Source organism: Papio anubis, chromosome 12 (genome assembly GCF_008728515.1).
Source record: "Papio anubis isolate 15944 chromosome 12, Panubis1.0, whole genome shotgun sequence".
Lineage (NCBI taxonomy): Eukaryota > Metazoa > Chordata > Mammalia > Primates > Cercopithecidae > Papio > Papio anubis.
In genome coordinates this window covers 75699111-75720100 of record NC_044987.1, presented here as the reverse complement: position 1 = coordinate 75720100, position 20990 = coordinate 75699111, and the positions used below count along the sequence as shown (strand labels likewise).

The following is a 20990-nucleotide window of genomic DNA, read 5'->3' as shown; positions in this document are numbered from 1 at the left end:
AATCCCTTTTTAAAGGAATTTGATTCATATTACCAAAATGCCCTCCAGGAAAGTTGACTAGTTTACTCTTGTCAACAGTGTCTAAGAGTACTGATTTTTCCTCATCCACTCTGACACATTATTATTATTATTTTTAACTGTTGTCAATATGACAAGTAGAAAATGGCATCTTATTTTTAGTATAATTTGCATTTCTTTCATTAGTAGTGAAATGGAATATTTCTTCATTTATTTGCATTTTTTTTTCTTTTTTTGAGATGGAGTTTTACTCTTGTTGATCGGGCTGGAGTGCAATGGCACAATCTCGACTCACCACAACCTCCGCCTCCCGGGTTCAAGCGATTCTCCTGCCTCAGCCTCCCAAATAGCTGGGATTACAGGCATGCGCCACCATGTCCGGCGAATTTTGTCTTTTTAGTAGTGATGGGGTTTCTCCATGTTGGTCAGGCTGGTCTCCAACTCCCAACCTCAGGTGATCCACCCGCCTCAGCCTCCCAAAGTGTTGGGATTACAGGCGTGAACCACTGTGCCCAGCTTGCATTCTTTTTTGAAAAATAAATTTCTTACTCATAACCTTTGAGAGGTAGTATAGATTTTGGAGTCAGATTGTTGATGACAGGGTTTGAATCTTGGCTGTATCATCGTTACTTAACAGCTCTGTAAACTTGAGCATTTACTTAATTTCTCAGTGTTTCAGTTTCCTTGTCTGTAAAGTGGGAATAAGAATATTACTTATGTCATAGGTCTGTTGCAAGGATGAAATTCATGAATATATATAAAAAAATTTAGAATAGCCTATCACAAAGTATTGTGCATTATTCTAATGGGAAATTAATTTGTATTGATTTGTGAGGTCTTTATATGCTAAAATAGTAACCCATTGTCATGTATGATTTAGACTTTTTTCAATTTTATCAATTTGTTTACTTAAAAGTTTTAGAAAATCAAATCTCTGTCATGAAATCTAAAGTTTTATTCTTGATTTCTGCCTTTAGAACCATTTTTAGAAATGTCTTTCCCATATAATGTTATGTAAATGGTCACATATATTTTATTATAATGTTATTTTTTACCTTTAATTTTTCTAATCTATCTAGAATTTATTTTGTTGTGTGATATGCAATTAAGATATGAAGAACCAATTATCTCAACAATATTAGTCATATCATTCATCTTTTAAACACCATAATTTTCATTATAGGGATATTTGGGTCTATTTCTTAACTTCTTTAATTGATCTGTCCATTCATTTGGCAAATTTTAATTAGTCATATTTTGTATACTTTTTAGTTGAATTATTCTCATTTAAAATTGTCTTGGTTATTCTTAAGTATTTGTTTTTCCACATGAACTTTTGAGTCATTTTATCAAGTCTTTCCCCCTACCCCCACTTCCAAATCTCTGTGATTTTAATATAATTATACTAAATTTGTAAAACAATTTGGGCCGGGCGCCGTGGCCCAAGCCTGTAATCCCAGCACTTTGGGAGGCCGAGACGGGTGGATCACGAGGTCAGGAGATCGAGACCATCCTGGCTAACACGGTGAAACCCCGTCTCTACTAAAAAATACAAAAAACTAGCCTGGTGAGGTGGCGGGCGCCTGTAGTCCCAGCTACTCAGGAGGCTGAGGCAGGAGAATGGCGTGAACCTGGGAGGCGGAGCTTGCAGTGAGCTGAGATCCGGCCACTGCACTCCAGCCTGGGCGACACAGCGAGACTCCGTCTCAAAAAAAAAAAAAAAAAAAGCAATTTGGGATTTTATGACAAAATCTCAGGATGCATTGTATTTCACTTTAAGGACACATTTTTAATTTAATGAATCCACAATACCTAGCACATAGTAGGCCTCAGCACGTGTTTGTTGGATAAATGTTAAATGTGTTAGTACTTACTAACTGTTGAACATTTAGGTTGTTTTGATGTTTTCTCTCTCATGAGTAATACTTTAATGAACATATTTAACATATAAATTTTTGAACACTATTATGATGATATCTGTGGAGTAAATTCCTAGATAGCTAGTTCAAAGAGAATTTTTACTGGTTTTGATACACTTTGCCAAGTTGCCTTCCTGAAAGGATGCCCAACAATTTGAAACCGTAGTGTCTTGATCAGCTTATTTGTCTCCTCATAGTATGATGCAGTTCCAATTTCTAATGCGTTTGAAATTAATATCTCATGGCAAAAGAAACATTTTTACTTTTAAAATGCTTGTTTATATTTTCTGGGTATGGAGGAGGTAAAAGATACATAGAGTTTGTTGAATTTCTAGTAAAATCCTGACTCTTCTGCTATAGATATTAACACAATGGAAATGTTTTTCTACATGCTTGGGCAGAGTCACATGTGCAGGAACAAGATAATAATAACAATGAAAAGAAAACAATAAATGTTACTTTAGAATAATGTCTTCAAGTGGATTTTTTTTTTTCTAAAATTGTTTCTCTTTTTTCGTATAGTGAAATTACTTGTTACCCTCTTCTGATAAAAACAAATGTTGGTTGCCTTTATAGTTTCTATGTCCATTTGATTTTAGTTCTTTCTGTGACAAAATATTTTCATTGGTACCTAGCATGAACAACCTCACTCCTCATATTATTAACTGGCTTAAAGTGGCAATTTCTGGTGGAGAAGAAAATTCACATTGATTAATTTTTGTCCTTGCATACCTGGGAACTGAGATATAAACAAGGAAAACTAACATTACATTTTTGAGTAGTTGTACAGTAAGAAGCTAATTAACAAAGGGCTTTACCCTGTTTCCTGCAGTTTTTATTTATCTACTTACTCACTTTTTAGTCTTCCTCTTTTTCCTTCTCTTGATTCAGTATATATACTACTGAAAAAGAGAATAAGGCTCAATCCTGATGATATAGTTTTTATCACTATATTTTAAAATTGAAATCTTCCTTGTCTGGAAACAAATACCAACATCTTCAATAACTCTATAACTAACAACTTGACTTTTTTTAAAAAAATAAAAGATTCCTTTGTAGGTTGCTTTATGAGATTTTCATTTCCTGAGATAGCACTCCTTAATATTCCCTTCTTTCTTTTTTTGTTTTCTTTTTCCCTCTCTTCTACTTCATATATTCTCTGTCACCCCAATTCTCTCTTTTCCTTTCCCTTATCTCCCTTCTCTTTTCTTATATTTAGTGAGTCTTTAAAAATATACAGTTGTCAGTTCTGAAGTCTAAATGTTCTATCAGTAGTGCAGTAGGTTTTCCCCATTTTCAACAGTTGCCTGGGGGAAATTTAAGTTGATCTGTGCTGGGTCTGCAGAATGCAGTCATGAGTTTCAGTGATGACCATGAGGAATTCTTCCCTCATATTCTTACTTTAACCTTACAGAGATCATGTGAAATTCTTACTGTCAGCAAGAGTGCTATGATTTTAAAACTCAATTTGCATATGCTTCCTCTTCCTGTATTCCTGGTACCCATTTTCTGAAAGGAGGCTTTAGCCATTTAAAGGCAGGAGTGTAGAGGAAGTAGGCAAAGGATTTCACTTATAATTATAGCTAACTATCAAACATGCATGGATTATGTCTTGAGGATTGAGTACAACAATTTTCTAATTCTAGGATGACTTTCCTTTGGCAGCTAGCATCTTTTTATTCTGGATGCCTCTCTCTCTCTATTTCCACTATCATTTCTACTCCCACTCCTTGCTAGTGTTTTGAGATGCAAGTTCATTTTAATATTGACCTTAAGCCAATCTAATTTAGAAGGTATAAATCCAGGAAGAAAATAAATCACATTAGGTATGCCACATGTTTACAGAAATTATTTGAGATTAGCCAAATTGTTTTAATTATTATTATTATAATACTTTAAGTTCTGGGATACATGTACAGAACGTATAGGTTTGTTACACATGCCATGGTGGTTTGCTGCACCCATCAATCCGTCATCTACATTAGGTATTTCTCCTAATGTTATCCCTCCCCTAGCCCCCTACTCCCCGGCAGGTCTCATTGTGTGATGTTTCCCTTCCTGTGTCCATGTGTTCTCATTGTTCAACTCCCACTTATGAGTGAGAACATGCAGTGTTTGGTTTTCTGTCCCTGTGTTAGTTTGCTGAGAATGATGGTTTCTAGCTTCATCCATGTTCTTTCAAAGGACATGAACTCATCCTTTTTTTATGGCTGCATAGTATTCCATGGTGTATATGTGCCACATTTTCTTTATGCAGTCTATCATTGATGGGCATTTGGGTTGGTTTCAAGTCTTTGCTATTGTGAATAGTGCTGCAACAAACATACCTGTACATGTGTCTTTATAGCAGAAGAATTTATATTCCTTTAGGTTTATACCCCGTAATGGGATTGCTGGGTGTGCATTAGCTCTTTAAATTATTTGAGATTAGTCAAATCTTTAAAAAAAATGTGTTTGCATTAGCTCTTCAATTACCTCCATTACTGTGACCAAATAATATTCACCGCAGAAATATGCAACTTTAGAGTTTTAGTGAATTCTTTAGGACCAGGACAGTTTCTTCTCTTTTTTTTATGTGCTTTGAAGTTTCAAGATCTGGATTGGTGTTTTGGAGTTTGGAGAACTGGGTTCTAATTTTAACTCTGCTACTAATTTGTAACTAATTACTTGAACAAAGTGTTTAAACTCTCTAGGTCTCACTTTCATTTCGGTTGTAACAACCTCTCTGGTTCAGTGATGCAAAAAATCTGATTTCAATTGGAGAGATTAGGTGTGATGAGAAGATGTCATTATTCTGTTTAATAATATGTATAACTTTTGTATGAATGGGTAGGGTGGCAAATTAATTGGTGTGGGCCAGAAAGTTTGAAAAAGCTTTGAAGTGTTAGTTAATAATAGTAAACTTCTGAGGCTTCTTTTTTTTTTTTTTTACATGAGTTGGTGGAACTTGTACCTATTTTTTCATATAACGCCTAATGGCAGCAGTATTTTTTTGTTGTTATTGTTAGATGATGCTTTATTTTGAAGTTCCATTCTTAAAAGTTGCTAATAGGCATAGTGTTGCATCAAGTTTGACTTTCATTTTATGAATTTGGACTATGGTTGTCTCCTTTTCTTAAAACAGTGATAGAAAATATAGAAACATCAATAATAACAAAGATGATCATGGAGAGAAGTTTGGAGAGTGAGATGGGAGAGAGAGAATATGAATATGAAAGGAATAAAAATGGACCTGCTCTTTCCTATTTAAGTATTTGTCTGGCTTTCAAACACAATTTTATTTTATTGTTTCTTGGATTTTATGGAGTATAGAGCATTGCCTTAGAGAATACAGCATAGAATGGGTAAATTTATGACACGCACATAATTCTTTTTGCCACGTGAGTGTGTGTGTTTGTTTTTTTTTTTCGTTACAAAGAAACCTCACCACATGTTTTTAACATTTTTATTATTTAAAGTATTTGAATCATATTGTGGCATGTGTTTCTTAAATAAGACTCTAAGAGTGCTAAATAGGAGAAAAGGATAATGACATTAATATTAATTTTTTTCTGTTTAAAATGTATTCCACGTGTGATATTTGAAATACCAATTGCTTAGCTGTAGAAGTTAATTTTTAGAATTACTTTGAAATGCATTGCCATCATTTTATCTGAATAACTCTGAATCTTAAGAATGCAGAAGGGTTAGAAAGAAAACTGCAGACCTGTGAATTAGTGATAATATAACTAAAAGTTACTATATGTTATAATTACCAGAGATTCTAATGAGCTAACAAAGATTTGAGTTCCTGACAATGAAAACATTTGGAATAGGTTTTACAGATATCCTTATTTTTTGGGTGGACTTCCATGGGGTTTTCAGTGTTTCATAAGAGGTAATTCCCAGTTCAGTTCATATGCAGTCCAGGATGTTCTGAATAATGAAGAGGCACATAAGGTAATTCAGAGAAAGAAAGATTTGGCTTTATGACTTAAGTCATTATGATATAGCATAATATTTTGCGATAGTATCAGCATGGAAGCCATAGTAATTGTACTGAGTTAAAGATGGGTCAGTGATGCACAGCCTTGAGTATTTATTAGCTATACTAAGGGCTACATTTCTGTATTAATCAAGATAAGTTAGCTTCCTTCCTTCTTCCCTTCCCCTTCTCCTCCTTCCCTCCCTCCCTCCTTCCTTTCCTTCCTTCCTTCCTTCCTCCCTCCCTCCCTCTTTTCATTTCAGCATGGTTATGACCTAATAATGTTCAGAACATATAATATGTATACACATATGTGTTTATTCAATGTATTTGTTGTTTACTTTTATTCTTAAGGATTAGAGTTAAGTAATCAACCAGAAAACCTACACACTTTTGCTCTAAAAAATTGACAATACCTGGGTATGATTGTATCTCTGGAACTTGCAGAAACGTATAAATTAAATTCTCAGGTGTGATATTGCATCACTTAGTTGCAAGATTTACTGTTTCTAGAGCAATAAGGGAAGGTGTTATAGATGATAAGAACTATCTAATAGAGTAGAAGTCTAAGTTTATTTAGTAGTGAAAGAGTAACACCAAGAAGGAAGTTAGACCCAAGGAACAAAACAAAGTGTGAAAGGAAGAGTGAGGTAAAGGAAGGCACCTGAAACAATAGGACAGAAACTGAATAAGGACCCGTTTGCTTGAATTGACTGCTGCCACATCTCTGTTTTAGGCATGTGTCTAGAATTTACTGCTTTACATTTTGTAGAAATATAGAACTGCATATCATGAATTGTCCTTCGTGGTTGTCATTCTGCTGTGAAGGATGAAAATATATTAGGAACAAAAAGTTGAGATAGTTTTGCCATAACCACAGTTTTATGATGAAATTTTATTTATTTTTGTGCACTGTTGCTTATAGATGTATACATATTCATATGCTAACACACTATTAGGAATAACATTCTGTACAATGCCAATGTTTCTTCTCATGATTTTTTCTACCTAAATATATCTACATACCATGAAATTACCTTTGTGAAAAAAATGGTTATATCATATGTATGAGCATAGTTTGCATTAACTAGTGTGAACTTTTATGGCATGAGGACAAAACATGAAATGTCTTCAAAGTGATGGGCAGGGATTCATATAAATGAAATAATATTTTTATATCAGAACCTTAATTTTACTTTTTTTCTAAGGATCTTTCAGTTCCAGTCATTCCATACAGGTGCCCAGATGGTGATAACAAATTGACTAATCTCTACTGGCTCTCTCCATCAACATCTCAAGGGTGGTTAATGATGATTTTATTCTCTTATTACTTTGCTTTTATTTAAATTCTTCCGCAGTTCCTCTCCTGTGAAAAATCAGTGTTTTGGCTTCTTGTGACCAGTGGTTAACTGTATACTTCTTTTGGAGTCAGTTATTATAGCTGTCACTCAACTGGGCTTATCTGTGAATGGTGTTTTGGAGAAGTGGCCTTTCCAACAAAGTCCCACCCTTTACTGTCAACTGAAGTCTTTGTTAGTGCTTTACTCTCCCTGGTGACTTCTAGCAACCTTGATTAGTTGGCTCCACAATTTTAAAGTCTGCCATCTGTCTCTACTTTTTCTTTCTTTTTGTCTTTTATTCCTATGCCATTAATTTATCATTATTCCTTTTCTACTAGAAAATATACATATGTCTATTGCATATTAAAAATAAGTATTTGGTGTACTTTAGTATCATACCTAGTTAGTGTGATGAGGAGGCAGAATTGAACAATTTGCTTTTCTTAAGTCCTGTTTTATTTATTCTGGTCATCTTGAGTTACCTGGCTTTCACAATCTATACTTTTAGTAGATTTAACAATATATGTCATTAATCAATCAATAAACAAATCAATTATTTATTGAACTAATATGTTCAATACAATGCCAGATACAAAAGAAGCATAAAATATGATTCTTGCTTTCAGTACATTCACAATGTAAACAAATTAAGGCAGTATAAAATGCTGAGTTTGGGAGGTTTTACCTGTCATTTAACAAATATTAGGTGCCTTTTATAATAATATTAGCTAACATATACTGAGTATTATCTATGACCCAGCCATTGTGCTGAAGTTCTTTAAATGTATTACAGGGTGAGCTACCCTAATCTGAAAATCCAAAATCTGAAACGCTTCGAAATCTAAAATGTTTTGAGTGCCAACATGATGCCAGAAGTAGAAAATTCTACACCTGATCTCACGTGACTCCATAAGAACAAAGGCACGTAGTAATTTTGGTGTAGTAATACTATAGTATTAGAGTTTGAAATACAATTTTACACTTTAGAATAAAGGCAAGATAATATTTATACACATGCAACATGTATCACATAGTGTGTCTACGTACACATATTCATTATTCTTTGGTGCTTTGGAGTTTGGAATTTTATTCAACAAGTGTTTACTGAGCACTTAGTATGTGCTAGGCACCAGCTGGGGATTGGAGATACATCAATGATCAAAACAGAAATCTCTGCCCTCAAGGAGTTTACATTCTAGCAGAGGGAAACAGGCAATTTATTAAAAAAAAGAACAAGTAAATTATTATAAAGCAAGGTAGAAGATAAATGCTGTGGAGAAAATAAAACAAGAAAGGGGGATAGGAAACACCCAGGGTGGAGGTATATGTGCAACTTTAAATAGGATAGTCAGGGAGGGTATCATTGAGAATAAAATTTTTGCCTAAAAACTTGAGGTAACAGAGAAAGGGAACCATGCAGATATCTGGGGAAAAGCATTCCAGGCCGAGGGAGGGGCCAGTGCAGACTCTGAGGTAGAAGTGTGCTTGGTATGTTCAAGGTATGGGGAGGGATGAGATCAGAGTGGCTGGAGACAAGTGAGTGAAGGGGGAAATAATAGGAAATGAAGTCAGAAAAATGATAGGGGCCAGGTTAGATAGGAATGTGTAGGTGGTTGTGAGGATTTGACTTTTACTCTGTGGGAGATGGGGAGCCATTAGAACATTTTGAGCAAACAAGTGGTATGATCTGACTCATGTTTATTTTAAAAGGATTGTTTTGGTTGTTGTTGGGAATAAATTATAGGGATGCAAAAGAGTAGAAACAGGGTGACCACTTAAGAGGCTATTACAGTAACCTAAGTGAGAGTTCTTGGTGGCTTTGAGTAGTAGTGGAGGTAGTGAGAAGCGGTTATATTCTGAATATATGTTGAATGAAGAACTCACAGGACTTTCTGACAGACTGGATTTGTTGGATGATAGAAAGAAAGGAATCAAGGATGACTCTAGGATTCTGGCCTGAGAAGCTAAGGATGGAGTTACAAGCAAGATAGGAAAGGCTTTGGAAGGTACAGGGTTTAGAGGGAATATCAAAAGCTTAGTTCTGGACAGATTAAGTTTGAGATGCATGTTAGACATCCAAATGGAGATATGGAGTAGGCAAGAGAAAGGAGTGGGTTGGAGATAAATTCTATGAGAGTATACAGATATGAACATAGCACTTCTGGATCTCAATCCATTTTTTGGTTCTATTTTAAAGATCTATTTTATAACTCTTTGGTTGAGATAATATAACAAATCTGAATTATATAAATTCTAAGGGACAAAGTTATAAATTTATTCTGCTGTCAATCTTTTGGTCTGCCTGAAGTGTTATACTCTACCAGATACAGCCGTGTCTAGTCAGGACAAAAAACATGATAAGTAGTTCAAATACATGGGATTTCATTGAAGGAATTTGTTACATAGGCTTTGGAAAACCAAAAAAGCAAAAAAGGAGGCTGAGGTAACCCAGATATTAACAACTGTAGGGAGCAGCTACCAGCGATGGGGCTGATGGAACAAAATGGAAAAATTTGTATTACTTAAACCCACAAGCCTGGAAAAGCTTGTGATTGGGGCTTGGACTTTTGACGGGGAGGATGTGCTGCATGACTTCTGTTCAGACCACTGAGGAGAACATGGCATGACTTATGCTGTAATCACTAAGAGGATGGTGGCCAGCTTGTGCTGGTACTTCTGAGGAGCTTAGGCAGCTGGTATTGGGAGGACTGAAAGAAGCCATTGCTGGTGGAAATATAAATGGTGCAGCCATAAGTGTCTTTTGCTGCTGAAGGGATGATGGACAGTAGTTAGAGGAAGGAAGTCCCTTGTCTCTCCCCACGTTCTAATTTCTTACTAGTCTCTCTCATTGGCAGAACCTAACCAGAAAGCAGCTGGCAATGAAGTCTGGAAAATATAGTGCCCCAGCAGCACAAGGCAGAAAATTGAAGAGTGATATGGGAATCAAGAGACAATAAGTGAATAACTGGCATATACACTGTGAATGTTAGGGCATGAATAAAATTTTGAGACCTCATTCTACTGAAATAATTAGTAACATGGAGCACTACATTTTAAGCCACTGTATTTTGGTTATTTGTTCATGATAAATGGAAGATAATAATTGGTGTTGAAGAGGATAAGAACTGATTAAAGAATGATTTGGTTTACAAAACTTTTAAACTCTTTTCTATCTCTAGGCGAGAAACTAGTTAATTGATTCTTGTACTTAAAATATATTAGTGAATAAAACAAATACTTTTCAGTTCTCATGGAACAGACAACAATAACAAGTAAGTATATTATATAGTATGTTAGGAGTTTATGAATGCTATAGAAAAAGAAAAAAATAGAGATTAGGATAAGGAAGACTGGTGAAAAGAAACAATGTTAAATAGGATGATCAGAGAAGAACTCATTGAGAATATGACATTTGAGCAATGACTTGAATAGGGAGTTAGCTGTAGGTGGGGCAAATGTTATTTTTCATTTTTTTAAGTAATAGTCATTCTAATGGACATGAGGTGGTATCTCACTGTTTTGATTTGCTTTGCCTAATGACTGATGATCTTGAACATCTTTTCATATGTTTATTGTCATTTGTATACATTCTTTTTTGTTTGGTTGGTTTCCTTTTTGTGGAGAACAGAGTCTCGCTATGTTGCCCAGGCTAGTCTTGAATTCCTCAAGCTATTCTCCCACCTCTGCCTCAATGATGGAATTACAGGCATAAGCCACAGCACCTGGCCTATATACATTCTTTGGAGAAAAATCTATTCAAATTTTTTGCTCGTTGTTGAATCAGGTTGTTGTTTTTGTTGTTTTTGAGTTGTGGCAGTTTTTAAATATATGCTATATACTCACCCATTATTAGATATATGATGTGCAAAAGTTTCTCCCATTCTCTAGGTTGCCTTTTCATTTTCTTGATAGTTTACTTTGATGCATAAAAGTTTTTGATTTGATGAAATTCAATTATCTGATTTTCTTTTGTTGCTTGTGTCATATTTAAGAAATCTTCAATGTCACGACGGTTTCCTCTAAGGTTTCTTCTCAGAGTTTTATATATTTAGCTTTTGTTTTTGATTCATTTTCAATTAATTTGAAAAATATAATTAAACATAAGGGTTAAACTTCAGTTTTTAAATATGTAGATATACAGTTTTCCAAGCACCATTTGTTGAAAAGACACTTTTTAATTCTTTTATTATTATTATTATTATTATTATTATTTTGAGACAGGGTCTCACCCTTTCACTTAGGCTGGAGTCAGTGGTGAGATTGCGGCTCACTGCAGCCTCAACCTCCTGGGCTCAAATGATTCACCTGCCTCAGCCTTCTGAGTAGCTGGGACTACAGGTGTGTGCCACCGTGCCCGGCCAACATTTGTATTTTTTGTAGAGATGGGGTTTTGCTATGTTGGCTAGGCTGATCTTTTCCCTCTTTAATCTGAACTTTAAATAAATCTAGATATTGGGGAGAAACAGACTAGAGACCTATAGTTTATTGCAATTTTATTATGTTCAGTGCTCTTTTTGCTATGTCTCTGTTGTCTGCTATAATTTGCAAAATGTAATGGGAGTGCTAGTCAATTGAAGAATTATTTTGTGGCCAATAGACAAGTAAGAGACTACAGTAAGTCCTCACTTAATATCATCAATAAGTTCATGGAAGCCGAGACTTTTAAGTAAAAAGACATACAGAAAGTCCCTGAATAATGAGATTAATAATGATTTGTTATAACTATGATAAAAAAATTGGGTTTGTTCCAAACACTGCATGTTCTCACTCATAGGTGGGAACTGAGCAATGAGATCACTTGGACTCGGGAAGGGGAACATCACACACGGGGGCCTATCATGGGGAGGGGGGAAGGGGGAGGGATTGCATTGGGAGTTATACCTGATGTAAATGACGAGTTGATGGGTGCTGACGAGTTGATGGGTGCAGCACACCAACATGGCACAAGTATACATATGTAACAAACCTGCACATTATGCACATGTACCCTAGAACTTAAAGTATAATAATAATAAATAAATAAATTAATTAATTAATTAATTTAAAAAAATTGGGTTTGTTATAGGTTGTTTTATATGAAGTTTCAGTTTCCAAGAACCCATTAATGATAAGTGAAGACTTTCCCTACTGTATTAGATGTAATACTTTTTAGAAAATTTACTTTTATAATGTACGTGCATTATTTGTATATATACAAACTTCAAGGTGCTAGATAACAGTTTCTCTTTATTCTATTATTGGTGTTTAGTCCTTTGGAAATTTTAGCCATTGCACCATTTTGATTCACGCTGTTGTGGTGATAAGCTCCTAGAATTTGTAAATCATGCATTTATTTTGTGATGTATCTAAGCTGAGGGTGAGATTGAGAGCAGTCTTCCAAGGTGATTTATAATTCCGGGGAAAGTTATCTGAGATAAATCTTGCACTTCACTGGGGTATTCTCTTTCTTCCTTTTGCTTCATACTGTGGATACACAGTACTGTCTCTACTTTGGGAGCAGAGTCTTTCCTTTAAGCCTCAAGGGAGAAAATGTGGTTACGCTTTGTGTCATAAGTTTGTGAATGACTTAGGCCACCAGTGGCATCATACCTGATGTAAATGACGAGTTGATGGGTGCTGACGAGTTGATGGGTGCAGCACAGCAACATGGCACAAGTATACATATGTAACAAACCTGCACGTTATGCACATGTACCCTAGAACTTAAAGTATAATAATAAAAAATAATTAAAAAAAAAAAAGATCTCAGTATATATACTGTCTCTTCTAGCCTAGCATGGTGTGAGGGAGGGTGCATTTGGAACCTTGTTCTTTCCTCTGCTCTTGTTTTTCTGAATACAGTCTTCATTTGGACCCAATTGAAAAGTGAAGATATATTTAGCCTGAAAGTGATAATTCTAATAAAAAGACTGTGTAGTTCAAAACACGCAACTTTACTTCTGTTTCAGAAACAGAACAAAACCAAAATTAGAACACACATAAAAGCAAAATGTGCTTTCTCAAAATCTAAACTATATTTAGACCTAGTCTGAGGAGCTAACCTGTAGATTTAGATTTTCCTTCTCTACCCATTACACTTGAATAAACTTCGCTTTGGATGAACTAGTTATTCTAGCAAATATCAGATATCTGTACCATCTATATGAGCAGTCATATTAAATTTTTAAAATTTTTATAGATTTAGGGGGTGTAGTTATCTTTATAAGAGTTATTGATTATTTAATTTCTGCTGACCTAATAGAGTTTTTTCACTTTGATGAAGGCTTATACATGTTTTGATGGTTTTATGCTCTTACACTTGTGTTACGATGTTCGTATTTGGGTCACAAATTTATCACCTGACAGTATCTGTTAGATATGGAAAGGAAGTGAAGGGACCAGATAGAAAATTAGTAAATTGTGGTACTTATGTATGTAAGAAATGCTTCAGTGTTAAACAGTGGTTCACTTTGAGTAGTAAGTTTTCCTAGTAAATTTGTATATATCTCAGTGCAGAAAGAAAGTAATTGTGATGATAGGCTGTGGATTATCAAGTAATTAGTTCTCTGTGGTAGTTATTGAATGGTGAAAACATGGAATTTGACCTGGGTTTAAATCTTTGTTCTACAATTTGCTTTCAGTGTCCTTAAGCCTTTCTCAATATCGGTTATCATTATAGATTGTAGATAATATTACTCATACCTGTCATAGACTGGGAAGGATTAAGTAAGAGATTATTTGCATATTTTTCTCTACTTGAAATAGTTCTTTATGGTACAAAAACATATCTATATGTGCAATTTGTTTCAGTTACATGTAGATAATTTTATAACTTGCTCCCTTTTCAGGATGTCAGGATGCAAGAAGAATAGGGAGCCCTTTCCAACCAGCAGCTGATTAAACACAGTATGGGAGAACTGGGAAATATGAAAGATGGCAAATGAAATCCTGGCAGAGAGAATAGTCTAATCCCAAAGGACATTCTCAACAATAGCCTGGGCCCTATGCCTAGTACTTCGAGGGGCCTGGGGTGAGAGACTCCTGCCCCTCACTGTACCATTCCCAGAATCTTATTTGTTAATTCTTGGCTTTATTAATAAAGTCATGACCACTTGTTCGGTACTGCATATGGCTGGTTGTGATTTCCAGCTGCCCTTTGGGCTAAAGTGTAAACAGTGAATAGATTGTTATGTTCTTCTATTAAGCTTAAAGCTGTGATCTCATGTCTGTGCCACATATGTCTGCAACCAGAAATATATCCTTTTCTCATGGAAGGGAAGCAGCACTATGTCTGAAGAGTTTGAATTCATTAGTCTAAGAGCTTTTTACTTTTTAGTGAAACCAAAGAACAAAATGAAGGCATAAAAAGTCATGAACATCATCAACAGGATGTCAACATGACACCAAACAGCATAATATATTGTTAAGACGAGCATCTAATCTGGTGACTGAAATTTCTATACATTTGGCATTTTCACAGAAGACAGAAATGCAGGCAGCAGTCCAACAATCCAGTCACAAAGAAAGCTTCAGTACACTGGATTTGAAATAAGCACAACAGTTTGTCTGAGTGACTGAGAAAATATCCATTGATAGAACTGGCTCCTAAACTCTGGCCTGATTTGTAATATGCTGGTTAATTAACATCTGATTTTTTTTTTACTACGTTGGTCAAGAATGTTGTTTTTGTGGTTGGTGGGGTTTACATCATAGATATTAAAACTGTTTACATGGTGGAATGCCTGATAAAACCCTGAAGTTCTAAGCCCTCTAGAAGAGGAAATTTATTTATGATAATAATAATTACTATTTTATAACATACAAGATACATACACACACACACACACACACACAAATGCACACACACACACAATACTTCCCTGTTTATCTGATGGAGAATGTGTTTCAAGACCTTCAGTGGATGACTGAAACCACAGATAGTACTGAACCGTATCCATACTCTGTTTTTCTCCTATACATACAAACCTATGGTAAAGTTTAATTTATAAATTAGGTATAGCGAGAGATGAATAACAACAAAAATAAAATAGAACAATTAAAACAATATACTGTAATAAAAATTATGGGAATGTGTCTCTTAAAATATATTATTGTGCTATAGTCACCTATGTTTGGACTTTGGTTGACTGTGTGTAACAGAAACTGCAGAAAGCAAAACTGTGGATAATGGCTAGAAAAAAGTATGTGTTACTTGTTCTTTATAGTAGTTCCACAGTAGTACTATCCCAATTTTACAGGTGGGAAAATTGAGGCTTAAATAATTTGAACAGCTTGTCAAAGTCACAGAATCTGAATTCATATCTATAGTTATCTGACTCCAAAGTTTTGACATTCCTGCTATGTCACATGGCCTCTGCCCTTTTCTTACTGGATTTGCAAGATAGCTTCCTGGCCTCTGAAACACATAGTCATTCTGAGTGATAATACTAATGATTAATTGCTCTACCTTACATTTGTATGGTGTTTTATACTTTTCAAATTGATGTTATGACCATTTGCTCATGTGTTCTACCTCATTACCTTCTGAGGTAATCAGGGTAAATATTATTATCCCTATTTTACAGATGGGTAAAATAAACAAAAGGAGGATAAGTGATTTTGCCCAATGTCAAAACTTATAAGTGACAGAACCAGAACAGTCTGGTTGCTCTCAATTTAGTGCTCCTGTGCAATCTCTGACACCTCTTTGAGGGAGGCCTGGCTGGAGAGTAGATCAAGTTTGTAAGTGCAGCTCAGGAAGATTTCCTTTCAGCTAGGCTAGTAGATAGGCTCTTTTCCTGAAAATGCAAGTCTTTGAGCTACTAAGTTATTTTTTGGAAAAACCTAATTGGAAGGGGCTTATCCTGTAAGCCCTGACATTTTTTTTTTTCTTTTTTCTGGTAAAAGAATGTTGGGATAGTTATTCTTGTTCTGCATTAAGCTTAGCAAATTCCTGCTGGAATCTTTTAGGCCAGGATCTTGGTTCAAAAGCTGTTACAAATTTTCTAGCCCAACTGAAATAGAGAAGTTTTAGGGAGCAGGAAAGGTCAGGTTTGAAAAATAAAATTCTTTATAGTTAATTTGTTGGGTAATATAATATGCCAGTAGCATTATATACTTTCTGTGTGCTTGTGGAAATACCCAAAACATTGAACAAATAGTTCCTACCATCAAGGAAGTTAGAAGAGATGGTGTGGTGATGGAAAAGAACATCTGGCTAAGTGTCAGAAGACTTGGGTTTTTGTGCTACGTCTGCCATGGGTTAGTTGTGGGACTTCAGGCAAATTTCCATGCTCATCTGGTTAGTTCCCTATCTGAAAAGTGAGAGGCTGGAGCCAGATAACGTCTGAGGTACTTTTTTTTTTTTTTTTTTTAAATCTTTAAGCTCATTCAAATCTTATTTTTGATGCCAATTAGAGAAAAACTAAGTGTTAAATTGTATGGTGCTAATAAGTACACAGATAAGCAAAGATGCAGAGACTAACTGTTGGGGAACTGACTTTCAGTAACCAAGTAGTCCTTAAAAATAAAGTTTTAACCTATTTTTATCAAAATTATAAGGTGTTCCTAGAATAGCACTCTGACAGGACATAGTTCTTAGCCCTACCACCTACCATCGTGATTTATTTAACCAACTAAATCTGTTTCTACATCTTTAATACAGGTTGAGTATCTCATATCCAAAATGCTTGGGATGAGAAGTGCTTCAAATTTCAGACTTTTTTGGGAGGATTTTGGAATATTTGCAGATACTGGATTGAACATCCCTCTTCTGAAAATCTAAAAATCTAAAATGCTTCCATGAGCATGTCTTTTGGCCATTGTGTCGGAGCTCAAAAATTTTCAGATTTTGGAGCATTTTCAGATTAAGGAAAGCTCAATCTATAAAGTGGTTTTCTCCATTTACTCAAAAACCTTTACTGAGTGCTAAGCATTATGCTAGATGCTGAAGCTAGAAGGTGGTCCCTTTCCTTTAAATGCTCAAATTGTCTTTCTACCAGGGACATTTGCACTTTAAGAATCTTAGAGTTGGAAGAAATCTTGTAGGTGGTTTAATTTGACTTAGAATGCAAGTATATAAGGGCAGGTGTTTTATCTTGTTCACTGCTTTATCCTCAGCAGCTAGAACAGTGTCAGGCATATACATATGTGTGTTTACCAAATGAATTAATGAAAGAAGAACAGTGAAACCATCTCTGGAACCATATGTTTGTATGTTACCGGCATAGTACCAGACTTAGAAAGATCTCTATGACCAGAGGTATCACAGGTGTCTCCTGTGTGGCCATTTTCACAATGGCTGCCTCTGCAATGAAGTGTCTGACTTGTCATTCCTTGCATATGGATGATGAAAAATTCTATGTGCTGGTTCTGAGAAAGGGTAGACATGCTTATTGACCTCGATTCCCCAGAGAATTATAGAATTCTGAAGCAGGCATTTTTCTTTACTCTGAGGCATGGAATTCTGCAGGCATAACAGATTCTAGATAGGCTTGTCTGCTTTTTCATTTTTCTTCCATTTTCCAGACTCTAGTTCCCCCACTTTTTTTTTTCATCACATACAGCATACCACGCAATGCTTCTGTATAGTCATGCTATATTATATTTTCCTTTGGAGAATTATCATGCTGTTCTATAGGGAAAATTGCTTTATTTTCCATGTTCTAGGTTTTCTCAGGCTTTCCTTTGGCATTTTCTCTGAACTGAGTCATGGGGCTTTTTTGAGTGTCTATCACATAACTATGGTGGTACCATGTTACTGTGATTGTTCCACAAGGTTCAGAGAGTGGAGGAGTGAAGTTAGGGAACATGGGGATGGAAAGCAACTGAGAGGGTCTTTATTTTTTTATTACTTGTACCCCTTAGTTTATTTATTTTACTTTCAAAGGGGAAATGTGGAGATTCCTTAAAAGAGTAGAGAAAGAGAGATGAAACCTGTCATTCCAATGTTTTAGTCGTCGTCCATTTTGCAATCAGTGTTACTTTTTCCCCCTCTGTAACACAAGATACTGTTATTTCCCTTTTCTTCTATGAGAGGAACCACATGATACAAGGGAAAGGGCTTTGTTTTAGAGGACTGGGATTTTAGGTGTCACCACTTCCTACCTAAACAACTGTGGGAAATTATCTTCTCTAAGCTTCATTTGTAGAGGCTGATTCTGTAGAGATGATAATACTACTGATCTCACCAAATTATTATGTGAATTGAAAGAAATAATGTACAGGATAAGGCCTTGCAAATTATATATTATGAATTACATACAAGCATACATCACTTACCTCTATTTTTCATGATTTTGAAGTTATCAAAAATTTCTTGTTGCCATTTAAAAGTTGAGATATATCTTACATTTCTTTTCCATGAATTTCGCAACAGCTTAATAAAGTTTAAAAGATTTGGAAATTGGTATTCAGTTTTCCAATTTTTCCTATCTTCAGGCCATTCCTTGGACACCCTAAACAGCTGTTGTGTGTCAGTGCAGAGGTGGTTGTATTTCACTGGTTCAGGATTACATGTTTCTGGGGTAGGGTTTCAGGGTGTTTCCTTAACAATGGTTGCTCACTCGGAGGTATGCTCTCTAATTTGGTGTATTGAGAGGAAGTTGGCATGGATGCTTCATAAATCACAGAAAATTATGCAAAAATGGCACACACTAATTTTTTGTAAGAGAAATACTTCTCAATTTTCTTTTCTTATTATTTTCCCTAGCACTTTTGTACCTGCTACTCTGGTTTTCTACTCTATGCAGACAGACTCTTCTTTCTATCTTTTCCAGTGTTTATAGCAGAAGTAATGTGTGAATTTACAATTTTTTTCTAAGACGTGAGAGTTGTTTAATCTTGGAACAACATCTATCGAGTGAAGGTTTTATTGCAATATCTGTTGAGTGAAGGTTTTATTATAAAGTAGTCAAAAGAATGCTGACTCTGAAGCGAGACTGCATGGGCTTGAATCTTGACTCTGCCATCCTTATTGGCTGCATGACCTTGAACAAATCACTTAACTTTTTTGATTTTACAGAGTTTCTTCTGTAAAAAGAAGATAACAATAGTAACTAAGTTACTGGCTTTTATAAGGATTGAATATATATAAAGTCTTCATACATACAGGGAGAGTTAGCTGTTGCTAATATTATTTTTGAAAACTACTTCTTTTTTTTTTTTCTTTTTGAGATGGAGTCTTGCTCTGTTGACCAGGCTGGAGTGCAGTGGCATGATTTTGGCTCACTTCAAGCTCTGCCTCCCGGGTTCACACCATTCTCCTGCCTCAGCCTCCCGAGTAGCTGGGACTACAGGCACCCGCCACCATGCCCAGCCAAGTTTTTGTATTTTTAGTAGAGACGGGGTTTCACCATGTTAGCCAGGATGGTCTCGATCTCCTGACCTTGTGATCTGCCTGCCTTGGCCTCCCAAAGTCCTGGGATTACAGGCATGAGCCACCGTACCTGGCCAAAAACTTCTTACTTTTAGAGTATATTGGAGTCATTCAACACATTATTTATTAAGCCCTACTATACTTAGGTTTCTGCCAGTTATCTTGGGGGATACAAAGTATTATGACACAATTCTTGTCCCCTTCTAGAGGCTGAGTAGTGTAAGCTGTGTTTGGACAGTACTTCTTGTCTGAGGAGCCTGCTACAGGCACTGTGGAGTTGACTGGGGATATAGAACATAAACATATAGGAGGAAATAAATACATATCTATTTTGATCAAATTAAATGAAGGTTACACAAATAATTGTGATAGGAATGCAATGGTGAACTAATATTTTGCAGACAGGCTTCTGGAAGAAGTAAGATATTAGCTGAGCCTTGAAGGTAATATCTGGAAATGTAGAGATGGGGAAGAGTTTTGCAGGGAAGGAAGGAAAGAATCAGAATATATACACATCATAATGTAGTGGAAAGGGTGCATCCAAACAGACTAGGCATCACCACCCAAACTCTGGTGATGCCTCTTACTAGTTGTACAACTTTAGATCAGCTACTCAGTCTCCTTTCTCTTCTGTGAAATGGGGACAATGATATTTACTTTTTTAGGTGGTTGTAGGTCTTAGAGGTAGCCTGTGCAAAGCAGCTAGGATAGTTTTTGACACATGGCTAACATTCAGTAACTGATATCATTAGAAGTATAGTATAAAAGTTAAAAGCATGGGATTTGGAATCAGACAGGACTCACTTGAATCTCTTCTCTCTCATTTGCTTTATAACCATAGTCAAATTACTTAACCACTTCTAAGCCTCACTTAGCTTATCCGCAAATGGGGATACATTGGTAGCTTTGTTGTGGGGTTGTTTTGAGATTTAATGAGGTACTGTGAAGCATAAAGTAATGAGCTTGTCACATAGTATGCACTCAATACCATTAACCATTACATTGCTATTTTTATTAGTAAAACTTCTCTCTTCTTTGATATTTCCTTTGTGATTATTCATATTATTTCCTCCTCTTCCTTCCCTACTCGCTTCATCTACCTTCTTTCAAGAACATTTATCAGTGGCAGTTGTAGGGACTTAAAACAGAGACTTGAAAGAATGTAGAGGTAGAGAGGAACTGGTCAGTATCACATGTCAAGCAGAACACCAAGGACAAGATAAGGAAAGGACAGGTGAGTGCACATAAATACAAATGACAGGAGCATAAACATATATACAACCTTTTGAATGAGTCATCCTTCCTAAGGCCACTAGAGATTTTTTTTTTTTTCATAAGGGAAATTCAGACCTACTGCTCCATAGGTTAATCCAATGATTTCCTATTTCCCAGAG

The 20990-nt window shown here is 35.6% G+C and overlaps 1 protein-coding gene across 18 annotated transcripts in view; it reads left to right on the top strand.

Annotated features, from left to right (window-relative positions):
* SOX6 (SRY-box transcription factor 6) overlaps positions 1-20990 on the top strand; it is a 766932-nt gene that overhangs the window by 353395 nt on the left and 392547 nt on the right. For 2 of the 18 annotated variants that reach the window (XM_021926859.2, XM_031653911.1), the window contains exon 1: positions 19594-20990. This exon is cut by the window's right edge. The exons of the other annotated variants lie outside the window; for them this stretch is intronic. The gene's annotated coding sequence lies outside the window, so the exon portion shown is untranslated. Of the gene's footprint in view, positions 1-19593 lie in introns of those variants that run through there. 18 annotated transcript variants of the gene reach the window in all.